The sequence below is a fragment of the Nycticebus coucang genome, chromosome 14 (genome assembly GCF_027406575.1).
Source record: "Nycticebus coucang isolate mNycCou1 chromosome 14, mNycCou1.pri, whole genome shotgun sequence".
Lineage (NCBI taxonomy): Eukaryota > Metazoa > Chordata > Mammalia > Primates > Lorisidae > Nycticebus > Nycticebus coucang.
The window spans coordinates 48,670,076-48,688,164 of NC_069793.1; positions in this window are offsets into that span (position 1 = coordinate 48,670,076).

Here is an 18,089-nt window from a genome sequence, read left to right on the forward strand (position 1 = left end):
GGAGAGAACTCCCACCTTGAGGCTGAGAGACGGTGTTATGGAGAGGAGAACAGATGTGTAGCTCTCGCTCATGAGATGTGCAGGGCAGAAGAAAGCACGTGTAGGAAGATGTGACAACTATGGCCCCTCTCCAGTACCTGCATCTCTCAGCTCTTACCCAGCCAATGAACAGCAAAGTTGGAAGCACCCTCAGGGAACCTCTTAATCACACTGCAGAAGCACACTCAGGAGAATTCTGGTGCAGACAGTTTGGGTAGATAGAGATCTGTCAGAACACACCGACATGCGTTGGTGTGTGTGTCTGTGTGTGCGTGTTCACTTTAAAACACTACGTGATCCTTCACCTCAGGTGCTTCTGTAGCCTGACAGGAGAATCTTACTGATCAAGGGTGGGGCAGTCTGGTGCACCTCAAAAATAGCTTGTTTGTTAGACACAGCCCTACCCAGTAGCAATACTACTTGGGTGAAGATCAATCACGCTCCATTTTCAGAGTGTATAAGCCTTAATTATTCAGAGAAGTTGCAAAAAAAAAAAAGAATAGACTTATCTGTAAGTATGCAAATATACGTACACACACCTGTGCACACACAAGGGTTATTCAGAAAGTATCTAGTCATGTAATATGAATAACAGTATTAAGAATGGCTGGATAATTTTTGGATGGCCCTCATATGTATAAAGATCTATGCCTTATCCACATTTTTAAATTATAAAGTATTTTAGCTTTTATTGAGGTATACTTTACATTGTAAATTATATATAATTTACATAATAAATTTTAAAATTATTTACAACAAAATGCACAAGTCTTAAGTAGTTTGACAAGTTTTGACAATTGTGTATGCATAAGTAACTACTACCAAAAGAGACAGAGAGTATTAGGCTCCCTCAAGGCCCTTTCCAGATAATCCTTGCCTCCCCTATTTCAATTCCTAGAAGACAACCACTGTTCTGACTTCTATCATTATAGATTATTTTTATTTGTTCTTAGTTGTCATATAAATGGAATCATACTATATATTCTTTATGTTTGGCTACTTTTACATGACATAAAGCTTTGGACAGTCATTGACATTGAACATTATCAGTAGTTCACTCTATCTAATTTTAGGACATGTGGATATCCATTGTAAATATCCACTATTTATTTCTTCAATTGCTGAATAACATGTAGATTGTGTCCATGTGGGGGCTATGGTGAATAAGGCCGTTATACATATTCTTGCAAAGGTCTTTTGTGAACATACACTTTAATTTTCTTGGATAAGTAACTAGAAATGAACTGGATGAAACATATAATAGGTGTAGATTTAACTTTATCAGGGACTATAAAACCATTCTCCAGGGAGTACCATGTGACACTCCCACCAGCAAAGCTTGAGAGTTCCGGATACTCCATACCCTCCGCAAAGCTTGATGTAGTCAGTCTTTTTTATTTTACTTATCCTAGTGAGGATTCAGTGAAATAACATTATGGTTTTCCTTTTTTTTTTTTTTTTATTTGTTGAGTATCTTTTAATATGCTTATTTGCCATCCACATATGATCTTTTGTCATGATATATTTAAATATTTTGCCATATGTTTATTGGTTTATTTGTCTTCTTACTATTGCATTGTAGAAGTTCTTTATACATCCTGGATACTTGTCCTTTGTCATATATATATATTAGAAATATTTTCTACCAGTCATGGCTTGACTTTCCATTTTATTCATACTGTCTTTCAAAGAACAAATATACTGAATATTGATGCAGTCTAGGTTATCAAAATTTTCTTTCTGTGGTTCATACTTTTTGTGTCTTCTCTAAGAAATATTTCTACCTCTAAGGTTTTAAATGTTTGTCTCCTAATATTCATCTGAAATTTTTATGGTTTTCATTTTTGAGTTTGGGTCCCTGATTAATTTCGGGTTAGCCTTTGTGTATGGATTGTGGAGGAGTGGAGGTTCATTTATTTTCATATCAATATCTAGTTGTTCCAGCACCATTTGTAAAAAAAACAAAACAAAACAAAACAAAAAAACAAGCAAATACAAACAAAAAGACACTTGGCTTTTCTTATTGAACTTACTTGATAGTTTGCTTGAAAAACAATTGACAATGTAAGTGTGAGACCATTTCTGTACTCAATATTTTGTTTCATTGGTTTTCAAAAGCCATACTGTCTTAACTACTGTAGGGTTAATGTAAGTCTAAAAATTAGCTAGTGTAATTCCTTCAATTTTGCTTTTCGGTTTTTAAAATTGTTTTGGTTATTTTAGAGGCTTTGAATCTCCATATAAATGATAGAGCTCTTTGTTAATTTTCTTTAAAAAGGGTGCTCAGGAAGGCGGAGCAAGATGGCAGCCGAGTAACAGCTTCCTTGCATCTGGGCACCGTGAGTCTGGGGAGATAGGACTCCAGGCATCTCTGGCTGGTGGGAACTGCCTATCATCACTCCTATGAAGATACAGGGAGTCAGCGAGAGACTTCTGGACCCCAAGAGGAGGACTAAAACAGTGGAAAACCGGCAAGTGGTCGCGTGTGTTCAATCCGTCTAAAGCCACCCACAACTGTAAGTTCAGTAGCAGCGAGACTGCAAACCAGAAAGGCCTTACCTGTGAACTGTTTTGATGTCCTTGGACTTGGCACTGAGTTGAACTGCCTTGGGGAAGGCCTGAGCGGGAGTGTGGAGAACTTTGGCCGTTGTCTAGGGCCCAAATCTGAGCCGCTGAGCCAGACGGAGCTAATAGTGTTTGGCGGTGGGTCACACGGATCCATTGTCAGTGATCTGCCCCGGCAAGCTCCGCCCTCAGGGTCGCAGAGCTAGAAACGGGTGGGAGCTGGTAACCCAGCAACCAAGTAGCCTAAGGGTGGGGTTTGAGCCGCCTTGCAGCCCTAACCCTCAGGGGCAAAGTGAGACCGGTTTTGGCACAGTGGGTAAGTGGATAGCCACTTCAGCAGCGATTTCAGTGAGAAAGCTGGGAAAGCTTTCGCTCAGCAAGTTTACAAGTTCAAAGTGCCTTTTAAGTAGGCTGAAGAGAGATTTAGGGTGTCTACCTGCTGGAGTTTGAGAAATCAGCAGCCTCCAGTCGTATCAGAACTGTGACTAACATCTCATACCCCAGAAGACCACGTGTTGCCCAGACAATATTCAATAACATATACAAACTGCTTTGTTTTTGGTTGTGTATTTTTTTCTTTTTTTTTTTGTTTGGTTGTTTCTTTTGTTTGCTTATTTTGACGTTGCTGATGTTCTTTTGTTTTTTTAATTTCAATCTTTTCCACACAGATCCCTTTTTCTTTCTCAATTATCCTAGTTTAATTATAATTTCCCATTGCTGCCTTTTTTAATAACTTCAACTTCATTTTTGCTAGTGTTTCTACCGATATAATTTGGTTTTTCACCCAATTTTATCCCTGTAAAGTTTTCTGTTTGCTTCTTTTGGTTTGATTTATAGCATTTTTGTCTTTCCTCTCTACTTGGTGGAGGTGGGGTACTGTGTCTGACAGGTTAGCAAAGAGCTGCTGACCTCAAGGGAACCACCCAACTGGGCACCCCCAGAAGGTGGGTTTTTTTAAGGTTGTGTCAAAGTACCCTACTGTACACCTATATTGCCCTGTCTCCCTCTTTCTGTGCCTCTCTTCGTTTTGTCAATATTCCTTATACCCACCCCCTCTCCTTTCTCTATCTTTCTTTTTCTCTTATCACTAGGTCCTCCTTTCTTTCATCCCCTTTTTTTGCTCTTCAACCTTCTCACCCTCCTGGTCCTGTAACCCTTAGTCCACAGGCACAAGAACTTAAAGAGCAAGAGGAAGTGAAAGGAAAATTAGGGCAAGGAAACAGATAAAAGAAATCACTCATGAGGAAGAATCAGCAGAAAACTCCAGGCAACATGAAGAACCAGTCTAGAACAACCACACCAAGGGACCATGAGGTAGCTACTGCAGATGATTCCACCAGTATAGAAATGTTAGGGATGACAGAAAGGGAATTTAGAATACACATGTTGAAAACAATGAAAGAAATGATGGAAACAATGAAGGAAATTGCTGATAAAGTGGAAAATAACCAAAAGGAAATCCAAAAACAGAATCAAATAAGAGATGAACTATATGAAGAATATAAAAAGGATATAGCAGAGCTGAAGGAACTGAAACAGTCAATTAGGGAACTTAAAGATACAATGGAAAGTATCAGCAACAGGTTAGACCATGCAGAATAAAGAATTTCAGAGGTAGAAGACAAAGTTCTTGAGATAACTCAGACAGTAAAAGAGGCAGAAAAGAAGAGAGAGAAAGCAGAACGTTCACTGTCAGAATTATGGGACTTTATGAAGCGTTCCAACATACGAGTTATAGGAATTCCAGAAGGGGAAGAAGAATGCCCCAGAGGAATGGAAGCCATACTAGAGAATATTATAAAAGAAAATTTCCCAAACATCACCAAAGAGTCTGACACACTGCTTTCAGAGGGATATCGGACCCCGGGTCACCTCAACTCTAACCGAGCTTCTCCAAGACACATTGTGATGAACCTGTCCAAAGTCAAGACAAAAGAAAAGATTCTGCAAGCTGCCAGGAGTAAGCGCCAGTTGACCTACAGGGGCAAATCCATCAGAGTGACCGCAGACTTCTCTAATGAAACTTTCCAAGCAAGAAGACAATGGTCATCTACCTTTAATCTACTTAAACAGAACAATTTTCAGCCCAGTATTCTGTACGCTGCTAAGCTAAGCTTCAAAATTGACGGAGAAATCAAATCATTTACGGATATACAAACATTGAGGAAATTTGCCACAACAAGACCAGCTCTACAGGAAATACTTCAACCTGTTCTGCACACTGACCACCACAATGGATCAGCAGCAAAGTAAGAACTCAGAAATCAAAGGACAGAACCTAACCTCCACACTGATGCAAAAGATAAAACTAAGCAATGGACTCTCACCAAATAAGACGAATAGAATACTACCACACTTATCAATTATCTCAATAAATGTTAATGGCTTGAATTCCCCACTGAAGAGACATAGATTGGCTGACTGGATTAAAAAAACACAAACCATCCATTTGTTGTCTGCAAGAAACACACCTGGCTTCAAAAGACAAATTCAAGCTCCGAGTCAAGGGTTGGAAGACAATTTTTCAGGCGAATGGAATTCAGAAGAAAAGAGGAGTTGCAATCTTATTTTCAGATACATGTGGATTTAAAGCAACTAAAGTCAAAAAAGAAAAAGATGGTCACTTTATATTGGTCAAGGGAAAACTACAACAAGAAGACATTTCAATTCTGAATATTTATGCACCCAATTTAAATGCTCCCAGATTCTTGAAGCAGACCTTACTCAGTCTGAGCAATAAGATATCTGATAATACCATCATAACAGGGGACTTTAACACTCCTCTTACAGAGCTGGACAGATCCTCTAAACAGAAATTAAACAAAGATGTAAGAGATTTAAATGAGACCCTAGAACATCTATGCTTGATAGACGCATATAGAACACTCCACCCCAAAGATAAAGAATATACATTCTTCTCATCGCCCCATGGAACATTCTCCAAAATTGATCATATCCTGGGACACAAATCAAATATCAACAGAATCAAAAGAATTGACATTTTACCTTGTATCTTTTCAGACCATAAGGCACTAAAGGTGGAACTCAACTCTAACAAAAATGCTCGACCCCACCCAAAGGCATGGAAACTAAACAATCTTCTGTTGAATAACAGATGGGTGAAGGAAGAAATAAAACAGGAAATCATTAACTTCCTTGAGCATAACAACAATGAAGACACAAGCTACCAAAACCTGTGGGATACTGCAAAAGCAGTTTTGAGAGGAAAAGTCATCGCTTTAGATGCCTACATTCGAAAAACAGAAAGAGAGCACCTCAACAATCTCACAAGAGATCTTATGGAATTGGAAAAAGAAGAACAATCTAAGCCTAAACTCAGTAGAAGAAAAGAAATATCCAAATTCAAATCAGAGATCAATGAAATTGAAAACAAAAGAATCATTCAGAAAATTAATGAAACAAGGAGTTGGTTTTTTGAGAAAATAAATAAAATAGATAAACCATTGGCCAGACTAACTAGAAATAGAAAAGTAAAATCTCTAATAACCTCAATCAGAAACGATAAAGGGGAAATAACAACTGATCCCACAGAGATACAAGAGATCATCTCTGAATACTACCAGAAACTCTATGCCCAGAAATTTGACAATGTGAAGGAAATGGATCAATATTTGGAATCACACCCTCTCCCTAGACTTAGCCAGGATGAAATAGACCTCCTGAACAGACCAATTTCAAGCACTGAGATCAAAGAAACAATAAAAAAGCTTCCAACTAAAAAATGCCCTGGTCCAGATGGCTTCACTCCAGAATTCTATCAAACCTTCAAGGAAGAGCTTATTCCTGTACTGCAGAAATTATTCCAAAAAACTGAGGAAGAAGGAATCTTCCCCAACACATTCTATGAAGCAAACATCACCCTGATACCAAAACCAGGAAAAGACCCAAACAAAAAGGAAAATTTCAGACCAATCTCACTCATGAATATAGATGGAAAAATTCTCAACAAAATCCTAGCCAATAGATTACAGCTTATCATCAAAAAAGTCATTCATCATGATCAAGTAGGCTTCATCCCAGGGATGCAAGGCTGGTTTAACATACGCAAGTCCATAAACGTTATCCACCATATTAACAGAGGCAAAAATAAAGATCACATGATCCTCTCAATAGATGCAGAAAAAGCATTTGATACAATCCAGCATCCTTTTCTAATTAGAACACTGAAGAGAATAGGCATAGGTGGCACTTTTCTAAAACTGATTGAAGCTATCTATGACAAACCCACAGCCAATAGTTTACTGAATGGAGTAAAACTGAAAGCTTTTCCTCTTAGAACTGGAACCAGACAAGGTTGTCCTCTGTCACCTTTACTATTCAACATAGTGCTGGAAGTTCTAGCCAATACAATTAGGCAAGACAAGGAAATCAAGGGAATCCAAATGGGAGCAGAGGAGGTCAAACTCTCCCTCTTTGCTGACGACATGATCTTATACTTAGAGAACCCCAAAGACTCAACTACAAGACTCCTAGAAGTCATCAAAAAATACAGTAATGTTTCAAGATATAAAATCAATGTCCACAAGTCAGTAGCCTTTGTATACACCAATAACAGTCAAGATGAGAAGCTAATTAAGGACACAACTCCCTTCACCATAGTTTCAAAGAAAATGAAATACCTAGGAATATACCTAACGAAGGAGGTGAAGGACCTCTATAAAGAAAACTATGAAATCCTCAGAAAGGAAATAGCAGAGGATATTAACAAATGGAAGAACATACCATGCTCATGGATGGGAAGAATAAACATTGTTAAAATGTCTATACTTCCCAAAGCTATCTACCTATTCAATGCCATTCCTATCAAAGTACCTACATCGTACTTTCAAGATTTGGAAAAAATGATTCTGCATTTTGTATGGAACCGGAAAAATCCCCGTATAGCTAAGGCAGTTCTTAGTAACAAAAATAAAACTGGGGGCATCAGCATACCAGATTTTAGTCTGTACTACAAAGCCATAGTGGTCAAGACAGCATGGTACTGGCACAAAAACAGAGACATAGACACTTGGAATCGAATTGAACACCAAGAAATGAAACTAACATCTTACAACCACCTAATCTTTGATAAACCAAACAAGAACTTACCTTGGGGGAAAGACTCCCTATTCAATAAATGGTGTTGGGAGAACTGGATGTCTACATGTAAAAGACTGAAACTGGACCCACACCTTTCCCCACTCACAAAAATTGATTCAAGATGGATAAAGGACTTAAATTTAAGACATGAAACAATAAAAATCCTCAAAGAAAGCATAGGAAAAACACTGGAAGATATTGGCCTGGGGGAAGATTTCATGAAGAAGACTGCCATGGCAATTGCAACAACAACAAAAATAAACAAATGGGACTTCATTAAACTGAAAAGCTTCTGTACAGCTAAGGAGACAATAACCAAAGCAAAGAGACAACCTACACAATGGGAAAGGATATTTGCATATTTTCAATTAGACAAAAGCTTGATAACTAGGATCTATAGAGAACTCAAATTAATCCACATGAAAAAACCAACAATCCCTTATATCAATGGGCAAGAGACATGAATAGAACTTTCTCTAAAGATGACAGACGAATGGCTAACAAACACATGAAAAAATGTTCATCATCTCTATATATTAGAGAAATGCAAATCAAAACAGCCCTGAGATATCATCTAACCCCAATGAGAATGGCCCACATCACAAAATCTCAAAACTGCAGATGCTGGCGTGGATGTGTGCACTTTTGCACTGCTGGTGGGACTGCAAACTAGTACAACCTTTCTGGAAGGAAGTATGGAGAAACCTCAAAGCACTCAACCTAGACCTCCCATTCGATCCTGCAATCCCATTACTGGGCATCTACCCAGAAGGAAAGAAATCCTTTTATCATAAGGACACTTGTACTAGACTGTTTATTGCAGCTCAATTTACCATTGCCAAAATGTGGAAACAGCCTAAATGCCCACCAACCCAGGAATGGATTAACAAGCTGTGGTATATGTATACCATGGAATACTATTCAGCTATTAAAAAAAATGGAGACTTTACATCCTTCGTATTAACCTGGATGGAAGTGGAAGACATTCTTCTTAGTAAAGCATCACAAGAATGGAGAAGCATGAATCCTATGTACTCGATCTTGATATGAGGACAATTAATGACAATTAAGTTTATTGGGGGGGGAAGCAGAAAGAGGGATGGAGGGAGGAGGGTGGGGCCTTAGTGTGTGTCACACTTTATGGGGGCAAGACATGATTGCAAGAGGGACTTTACCTAACAATTGCAATCAGTGTAACTGGCTTATTGTACCCTCAATGAATCCCCAACAATAAAATAAAAAAAAAAGGTGCTCAGATGTCAAATGAGATTTAATTGACTCTAAATATCAATACAAGGGCTATAAACATCTTAACAATATTGTATCTCTTCATCCATGGACATGGTATATACAGGGTTTGGTATTTATACAGTTCTTTAGAATTTTATTGCTGAATATCTATTAACAGTTTTTTGTAGTTTTCAGTGAAGAGGTTTGTATGCCTTTGTTGGATATATTAGTATATATTTGATTTTTGGTCATGCTAATGCAAAGCTTAAAAATTATTTCCCATTCATTTCTTAGACATAGAAATAAAATTGATTTTTGTACATTGACTTTCTATCCTGCAATCTTGCTAAATTAGTTTATTAGTTCCAGTGGTTTTGTTTGTAGATTTTATAGTGTTTTCTATGTGTATAGTCATTTCATAAGCAGATACCAACAATTTTACTTATTCCTTTCTAAACATTACACATTTTCTTTCATTCTTGCCTATAACACTGGTTAGACTTCCAAAACAATTTCAATAAAGGTAGTGAGAGAAGATATCCTTTCCTTGGTTCTGATGTTAGGGCAAAAGTGGGCAATACTTCATTATTAAGATGTTAGCTATAGTTTTTTTTTTTTTTAATTGTTGGGGATTCATTGAGGGTACAAGAAACCAGGTTACACTGATTGCATTTGTTAGGTAAAGTCTCTCTTACAATTGTTTCTTGCCCCCCAAGAGGTGTGTCACACACAAAGACCCTGCCACTCTCCCTCCTTCCTTCCCTCTGCTCTTCCTTTCCCTCACCCCTTCCCTCTTTCTCTCTTTTTTTCCTCTCCCCTTCCCCTACCCCTCACCTTGTATTAGATCATCTACTGCCTTCATGTTAGAATTGAGTACATTGGATTCTTGCTTCTCAATTCTTGTGATGCTTTACTAAGAAGAATGTGTTCCACTTCCATCCAGGTTAATACAAAGGATGTAAAGTCTCCATATTTTTAATGGCTGAATAGTATTCCCTGGTGTACATATACCACAGCTTGTTAATCCATTCCTGATTTGGTGGGCATTTAGGCTGTTTCCACATTTTGCGATTGTAAATTGAGCTGCAATAAACAGTGTAGTGCAAGTGTCCTTATGATAAAAGGATTTTTTTCCTTCTGGGTAGATGCCCTATAATGGGATTGCAGGATCAAATGGGAGGTCTAGCTTGAGTTCTTTGAGGTTTCTTCATACTTCCTTCCAAAAGGGTTGTATTAGTTTGCAGTCCCACCAGCAGTGTAAAAGTGTTCCTTTCTCTCCACATTCATACCAGCATCTGCAGTTTTGAGATTTCATGACATGGGCCATTCTGGCTGGGGTTAGATGGCATCTCAGGGTGATTTTGATTTGCATTTCTCTAATAATTAGGGATGATGAGCACTTTTTCTGTTTCCTAGCCATTCATTTGTCTTCTTTTTTTTTTTTTTTGTGGTTTTTGGCCAGGGCTAGGTTTGAACCCGCCACCTTTGGCATATGGGACTGGCGCCCTACTCCTTGAGCCACAGGCGCCGCCCTCATTTGTCTTCTTTAGAGAAAGTTCTATTCATGTCTCTTGCCCATTGATATATGGTATTGTTGGCTTTTTTCATGTGGATTAATTTGAGTTCTCTATAGATCTTAGTTATCAAGCTTTTGTATGATTCAAAATATACAAATATCCTTTTCCATTGGGTAGGTTGTCTATTTGCTTTGGTTGTTGTCTTCTTAATTGTACAGAAGCTTTTCAGTTTAATTAAGTCCCATTTGTTTATTTTTGCTGTTGTTGCAATTGCCATGGAAGTGTTTTTCATAAAGTCTTTCCTCAGGCTGATATCTTCTGGTGTTTTCTCTATGTTTTTTTTGAGAATTTTTTATCGTTTCATGTCTTAAATTTAAGTCCTTTATCCATCTTGAATCAATTTTTGTGAGTGGAAAAGGTGTGGGTCCAGTTTCAGTCTTTTACATGTGGATATCTAGCTCTCCCAGCACCATTTACTGAAGAGGGAGTCTTTCCCCTAGTATATGTTCTTGTTTGGTTTATGGAAGATTAGGTGGTTGTAAGTTGTTAGTTTCATTTCCTGATTTTCTATTCAATTCCAAATGTCTATGTCTCTATTTTTGTGCCAGTGCCATGCTATCTTGACCACTATGGCCTTGTAGTACAGTCTAAAGTCTGGTATGCTGATGCCTCCAGCTTTGTTTTTATTACTGAGAACTGCCTTAGCTATGTTTTTTTTTTTTTTTTTCTGGTTCCATACAAAATGCAGAATCATTTTTTCCAAGTCTTGTAAGTATGATGTTGGTATTTTAATAGGGATGGCATTGAATCGGTAGATTGCTTTGGGAAGTATAGACATTTTAACAATGTTGATTCTTCCCAGCCATGAGCATGGTATTTTCTTCCATTTGTTAATATCTTCTGCTATTTCCTTTCTTAGGGTTTCATAATTTTCTTTATAGAGGTCCTTCACCTCTTTTGTTAGGTATATTCCTAGGTATTTCATTTTCTTTGAAGCTATGGTGAAGGAAGTTGTGTCCTTAATTAGCCTCTCATCTTGGCTATTATTGGCGTATACAAAGGCTACTGACTTGTGAACATTGATTCAGCTTTCTGAAGGCCTCTGTTTATTTTACCTACACTATTGACTTTACTGGCATAAAGTTGTTCATAGTCTTTCTTCATTGCATCATTAATATCTCAAGGATCTGTAGTATTATTTTGCTTTTCTTTCGTGAAATTGGTAGTTTGTTTTTGTTCTCCTTTTCTTTAGTGGTCTTGCTAAAGTTTTATCAATTGTATCAAAGAATTAGCAATTGACTTTGTTGATTTTCCTACTGTTTGTCCATTATCTATTTTTACCAATTTATTCTTTCATTTTTATTTCTTTCTTCTACTTAGTTTGAGTTTAATTTACTCTGCTTTGTCTAAATTCTTAAGGAGAAAGATTACATCATTATTGTTACATCTTTCTTCATTTCTAACATAAACTTTTGATTTTTTTCTTTTTCAACATGTGGTGAAATACATTGTTTTGTTGTACAGTAATATGAATTTTAACACATGTGCAGATTTGTGTAACCACCACACAATCAGTATGCAAAACTATTCTATCACCTCCAAAAATACCCTCATGCTATCTTCTTAGAGTCACCCTCATACTAATCCCAACACCTCACAACCACAATTTGTATTTCATCACTATACTTTTGCTTTTTGATACTATCATGTAACTAATATTATACATCCGGTAACCTATAAAACTAACTTCTTTTATCTGGCATAATAACTTCAAGATTTATCTGAGTTATTTTCATGTATCAACAGTTGATTTCTTTTTGTTGCTCTTAATGTACTATAATTTGCTTTATCCCTTTACCTTTTGAAGGACATTTCTAATTATTGGATTATAAACAGAGCTTCTATAAGCATGAACAAACTGATTTTTGTGTGAATATAAGTTTACACAAAGTAAGGAGGTAAAAGTAGGACTCTTGGGTCTTGCGGTAAATTTATGTTTGATGTTATAAAAAACCATCAAACTTTTCCAGAGTGACTGTGACATTTTAGAGTCTCACCAGAAATATATGATACTTCTAGTCACATCAAATCTTCACAAGCACTTTACATTGATGACATTTTTTTATTTTAGCTATTCAAACAAGTTACTAGTGGTAATTCATCATGATTTTAATTTGCATTTTCCTAGTGGCTAGTGATGTTGAATAACTTTTCATGTTGTCATTTGTAGTCTGTATATCCCATTTATTGAAGGGCCAATTCATATTTCTTGCCCATTTTCCAGTTGTGGGTTTTGTTTTCTTTATATTTTTCTTTTTATCTTTTGTTTTCTTTTCTGTCAAGTTTTGAGAATTTTTGCATAGCTTGCATCCAATGCCATTGTCAGATATGTGATTTGTAAATATTTTCTCTCAGTCCGTATTTGTCATTTCATTTTTTAAATAATATCTTTCAGAGAGAAAAAGTATTTAAATGTAAATTGGTGAGATTCAGTTTATCAATCTTTATTTTATATAGTAAATGTTTGGTGTCACATCTAAAAACTCATTACCAAAACCAAGATCACACAGGTTTTTCCTGATATTTTCTTCTAAAATTTCATAGTTTTATTTTTTATTGAGATCTGTGATCTAATCTTAATTAATTTTCCTATAAGGCATGAGGTTTATGTGGAAGTTTATTCTCAAATTATTTCAGTGCAATTTGTTGAAAAACCTTTTCTTCCATTGTATCTGTTTTAACTTTGTCAAAAATAAATTACCCACATTTTGAGGAGCCCATCTCTAGACTTTATTCAGATTAATTGATTTTGTGTCTATTCCTCCACCTATACTACATTATCTTGATTACTATAGCATTGTTGTAAGCATGGATTAAAATAGGTAGTATAATTTCTTCAACTCTATTCTTCTTTTCAAAATTGTTCTGGAAGTTCTAGGACTTTAGTATTCTCCTACATATTTTAGACTTATATTGCTAATATTTCCAAAAAAACTTGCTGGAATTCTGATTTGAATTTCATTAAATCTATACATCTATTTTGGGACATCTTTTCTATGTTGAATTCTTCCGATCTGTGAACTTGATATGCTTCTCCATTTACTTGTGTTATTTTTAATTTTTGTCATCACTGCTTGGTTGTTTCAAGCACATAGAAAATTTACACATTGTTACATTTGTACCTAAGTATATAATTTTGCAAATGCTATTATCTTTATCTTTGATTTCTGATTGTTCAGTGCCAGCATATAAAAATTTGGTTGATTTTTGCTTATTCACCTTGTAAATTGCGAATTGTCAAATTCACTTAATAGTACAAGTGTTCTAGGAGATTTTTCTGTTTGTTTCTTCCTTTCTTTTCATAGATTCACATGCGTATTTAACATAGATAATAACATAAACTGGGAATAATGATAAACTTATTTCTTCCTTTTTAAATTGTATGTCTTTTATTTATTTTTACTTTTATTTTTATTGCCTTACTATGCTACTTAGGTCTTCCAAAATGATGTTGGATAGGAGTGGTGAGAATAGATATTCTTTTTTTGCTCCCAATCTTTGGGGAAAAGCATTCAGTCCTTCACCATTAACATGACAGCAGTTGTAAGATTATCTTGTGAATGTCTTTGGTAAGTTTGATGGAATTTCCTTTTTTCCTTTGATGGAATTTCCTTTTTTCCTTTGATGGACTTTCCTTTTTTCCTTTCAGTTAGCTAAGAGATTTTATAATAATTGGATGTTGAATTTTGGCACATTTACAGATTTATATAGCTTTTTCTTTCTTTAGAATATTAATATGGTGAATTATGTTGTTTGAGATTTGAATATTGGACCATTGCTTATGTCTCATATTAAATTTAAATTCAATTTGATAATTTTATGTTGAAGATTTTTGCATTTTTGTTCGTGAAGGCTTTGAGTCTTGAGTTTCTTTTCTTGTAATCTCTTTTTCTGAATTTGGCATGGGGGCAATGTGGACCTCATAAAATAAGTTGTAAGTGTTCCCTTGTTCTCTATTTTCTAGAGAAGTATATTTAGAATTGGTAGTATTTCTTCTTAAATGTTTGCTAGATTTTCCATTGAAATTATGTGTACCTAAAGATTTCTTTTTCCAAAGGTTTTTAAGCATGAATTCAATTTTTTTATTAATTATAAGACTACTTAAATTATATATTTACTGTTGGATAAACTTTGTTAATTTGTGGTATTTAAGAAATTGGTCCATTTTATCTAAGTTGTTCAATTTATATGAGTAGAGGTGTTGCTTGTAGAATAAATTTATTAGCTTTTCAATGTCTATGGGGTCTGATGTGATATTTTCTCATTCACTGCTAATATTGACAACTTATGGTCCTTTCTTTGTCAGTATTATTGGAGGCATTAATTTCATTAATCTTCCTAAAGAATAAGATTTTGGTTTAATTGAAATCTTCTACTATTTTTCTGGTTTCAAATTTATTTGTTTATGCCCTTATCTTTGTTTTTATTTTTCTGCTTGCTTGGATTTATTTTGCCTTTTTTCTAACTTCTTGATATAGAAATTTAGATTATTGACTTCAGATATTCTTTGTTAATACAAGAATCTAGTGCTATAAATAGCCCTCTAAACAATGTCTTTGCTGTATCTCAAAAAAATCGCATATTGTGTTTTCATTTTTTAATCAGTTCAAAATACTTTTCTAATTTTTCTTAAGACTTCCTTTTTGACTCACTTTTTTTTTTTAGGGGGAAGTGTGTTGTTTAATTTCCAAGTATTTGGAGACACTCGGTTATCTTTTCATTATTGACTTCAAGTTTAATTCCATTTTGTTCAGAGAACATACTTTGTATGATTTAATGCTTTTAAATTTGTGAAAGTTTGCTTTATGAGCAGGATATGTTCTATCTTGGTAAATGATCCTTGTGCATTTGAAAATTACATGGCTTCTGCTGTTGGGTGTTCTCTAAATGTTAATTAGATTCTGCCAGTTAATGGTGTTTTTTTAGTTTTAGTTTCTATATTATTAGTCTGCTTTGTGTTGCTATAAAGAAAATACCTGAGGCTGAATAATTTATAAAGAAAACACGGTTATTTGGCTCACAGTTATAGAAGTGGTACAACAAACATGGTACTAGTATCTGCTTCTGGTGAGGGCCTCAGGAGGCTTTCATTTATGGTGGAAGGAAAAGGGAACTTGTGTGTCATATGGTGAGAGAAGGCAGGGCAAGGCTCCCTTCAACAGAATGACACCAAACTATTCATGAGGGATCTTACCCAAGGCCAAAACACCTCCTACCAGGCCCTACCACCAACACTGGGGATCACATTTCAACAAGAGATTTGTAGGAAACAAACATCTGAAGTATACTGATAACCTTTGCTGATTTTCAGTCACTGAGAGAAAACCGTTGATGTCTCTAACTATAATGGTGGATTGGCTGTATTTTCAATTTGGTCCATTTTTGCTTCATATGTTGTAAAGCTCTGTTGTTACATGCATATGCACTTAGGATTATGTATTTTTAGTTAATTGGCTCTTATAGCATAATATTTTTCTGTATCTCTTATAATTTTCTTTGCTTTGAAATCTACTTTGCCCACTATTATTATAGCTACTTCAGCTTTCTTTAGACAAGAATTTATATGATATGTCTTTTTTTATCTCTTTTACTTTTAACCTTCCTGCACTACTATATATGAAATGAGTTCCTGCATAATGGTGGATTTTAAAAAATCCATTCTGATAATGTTTGACTTTTAATTGGCATGTTTAGGTTATTTGTATTTATTGTCATTGTTAATAGGTTTGTATTTAGGCTTACCATATTATAATATTTGGTTTTTATTTGTTTCATATGATTTATTTCTTCTATTTCTCCCTTTCTCCTTTAGATCATCTGAAACACTTTTTTCTCGTTCCAATTTAATTCATATATTCTGTTTTGGACTACATATCTATTTTTATTTATTAGTAATTGAGGAATTAAAACATACATACTTATCTTTTTACAGTTTACTTGGGGTCAGTGTTTTCCATTTCAAGTGAGGTGTAGAACCTTAGCACCATGTACGTTCCTACTTTAGGTTGTAGTTGTAGTTGTTATGTGTTATATGCTCACACATTGAAAACTTGATCAATTTTATGATCTTTGCTTTCAACCATCATGTATTTTAAATATATTTCAAGAGGAAGAGAGGAGGACACTAGCTTATCCTATTTAGCTAGATATTTATCATGGCTACTGCCTTTCCTTTGCTTGTTATGTTTTAAGTTTCTCCCTGATATCATTTCCCTCTGTCCAAAGAACATTTTGTATCAATTATTGTAGGGCACTTCTGCTGGCAACAAAATCTCTCAGTTTTCTTTCATCAAAGAATGTCTTTATTTCACTTTGATTCCTAAAGAACATTTTCCCCAGGTAGAGAGTTCTAAGTTTTCAGTTCTTTTCTTTCAGCAATTTATCAATGGTGCTCTATTTTCCTCTCCAGTGACACATATGTTGGACGTTTTAGTTCTCACATGTCCCTGGGGTTGTATTTATTTTATTTATTTCACTCTTTTTTTTTATTCCCTTTTTTTCAGATTATTTAATTGATCTTTTTATTTTGTGTGATTGATGCCATCTAGTGAGTTTTTCATTTTGGTTAGTATAATTTTCAGTTCTGAAATTTTTACTTTGTTCTTATTTGTGTCTTCTTTTTTTTCCTTGAGTTTTTTTTTTTTTTTATCTTCCTGTTTATTTAAGGAATATTCTCTCTTACTTCTTGGAATGTTTTTGTAATGGCTGCTTTATAGCCTTCAGTTATGGCAACATTTGTACCATCTCGCATGAGGAATTATGTCTTCTTAATGTGTATTATGCTATAATTTAAGGTTGTCCTAGTTATTTGTATACTGAGGAGTTCTGGATTATATCCTTCTCATTTTGAATATTATGTTATGAGATGCTAGTTCTTGAGTAAGATGATGAATAATGTGTTTACTTTACTTTTAGTAGGCAGTCAACTTCGTTGGGTTAGGGTCGTGAATTCCAAACTGGCTTTTGTGAGTTTTGTTGTCAATATCAGTTCTTTTTTCAAAGACCTCGCTGTGTTGTTTGGATATGCCTTGTGAGTACACCACCACTCAGTAGGCTGTCTGGACCTGATTGGTGGACCATCCTACAGTTTAGTTCCCCAAGTCCTTGGTATTCTGTTTAGTGTCAGATCCACTGCTTCAGGGAGAATTCCAACTGATGAAGTCCCTCTCAGGTGGACATGACAATGGAGAATGCCTGTATAGTGACCAATGGTAAACCAGGGTAGCCTCTGTGAGTCTGCAGTGGTACTACCCAGATGGCATGGTGGAGTCTGACCTGTGTGGTACTGATTCCAGCTTTAATTTTTCTTAGCTGTCTAGTTTAGTCACCTTTTTCAGCTTTCTCACTTTAAAAATGGAGATATTACTTATCTAATAGGCATCTGGACTGTACTAAATGGCATAAGTGATGAAAAGTGCCTAATCTAGTGTCTGATACATTGGAAGAGCTCAATTAATCTTCATAATTCATCTGACCTGAGGAAGGAGGGCTGGTATGTCAGCAGGCAGAATTTAAGAACTGTTTCTGAAATGATTAAGTGCATTTCCCACCTTTTCTATGGATATTGTTAAACTGGTG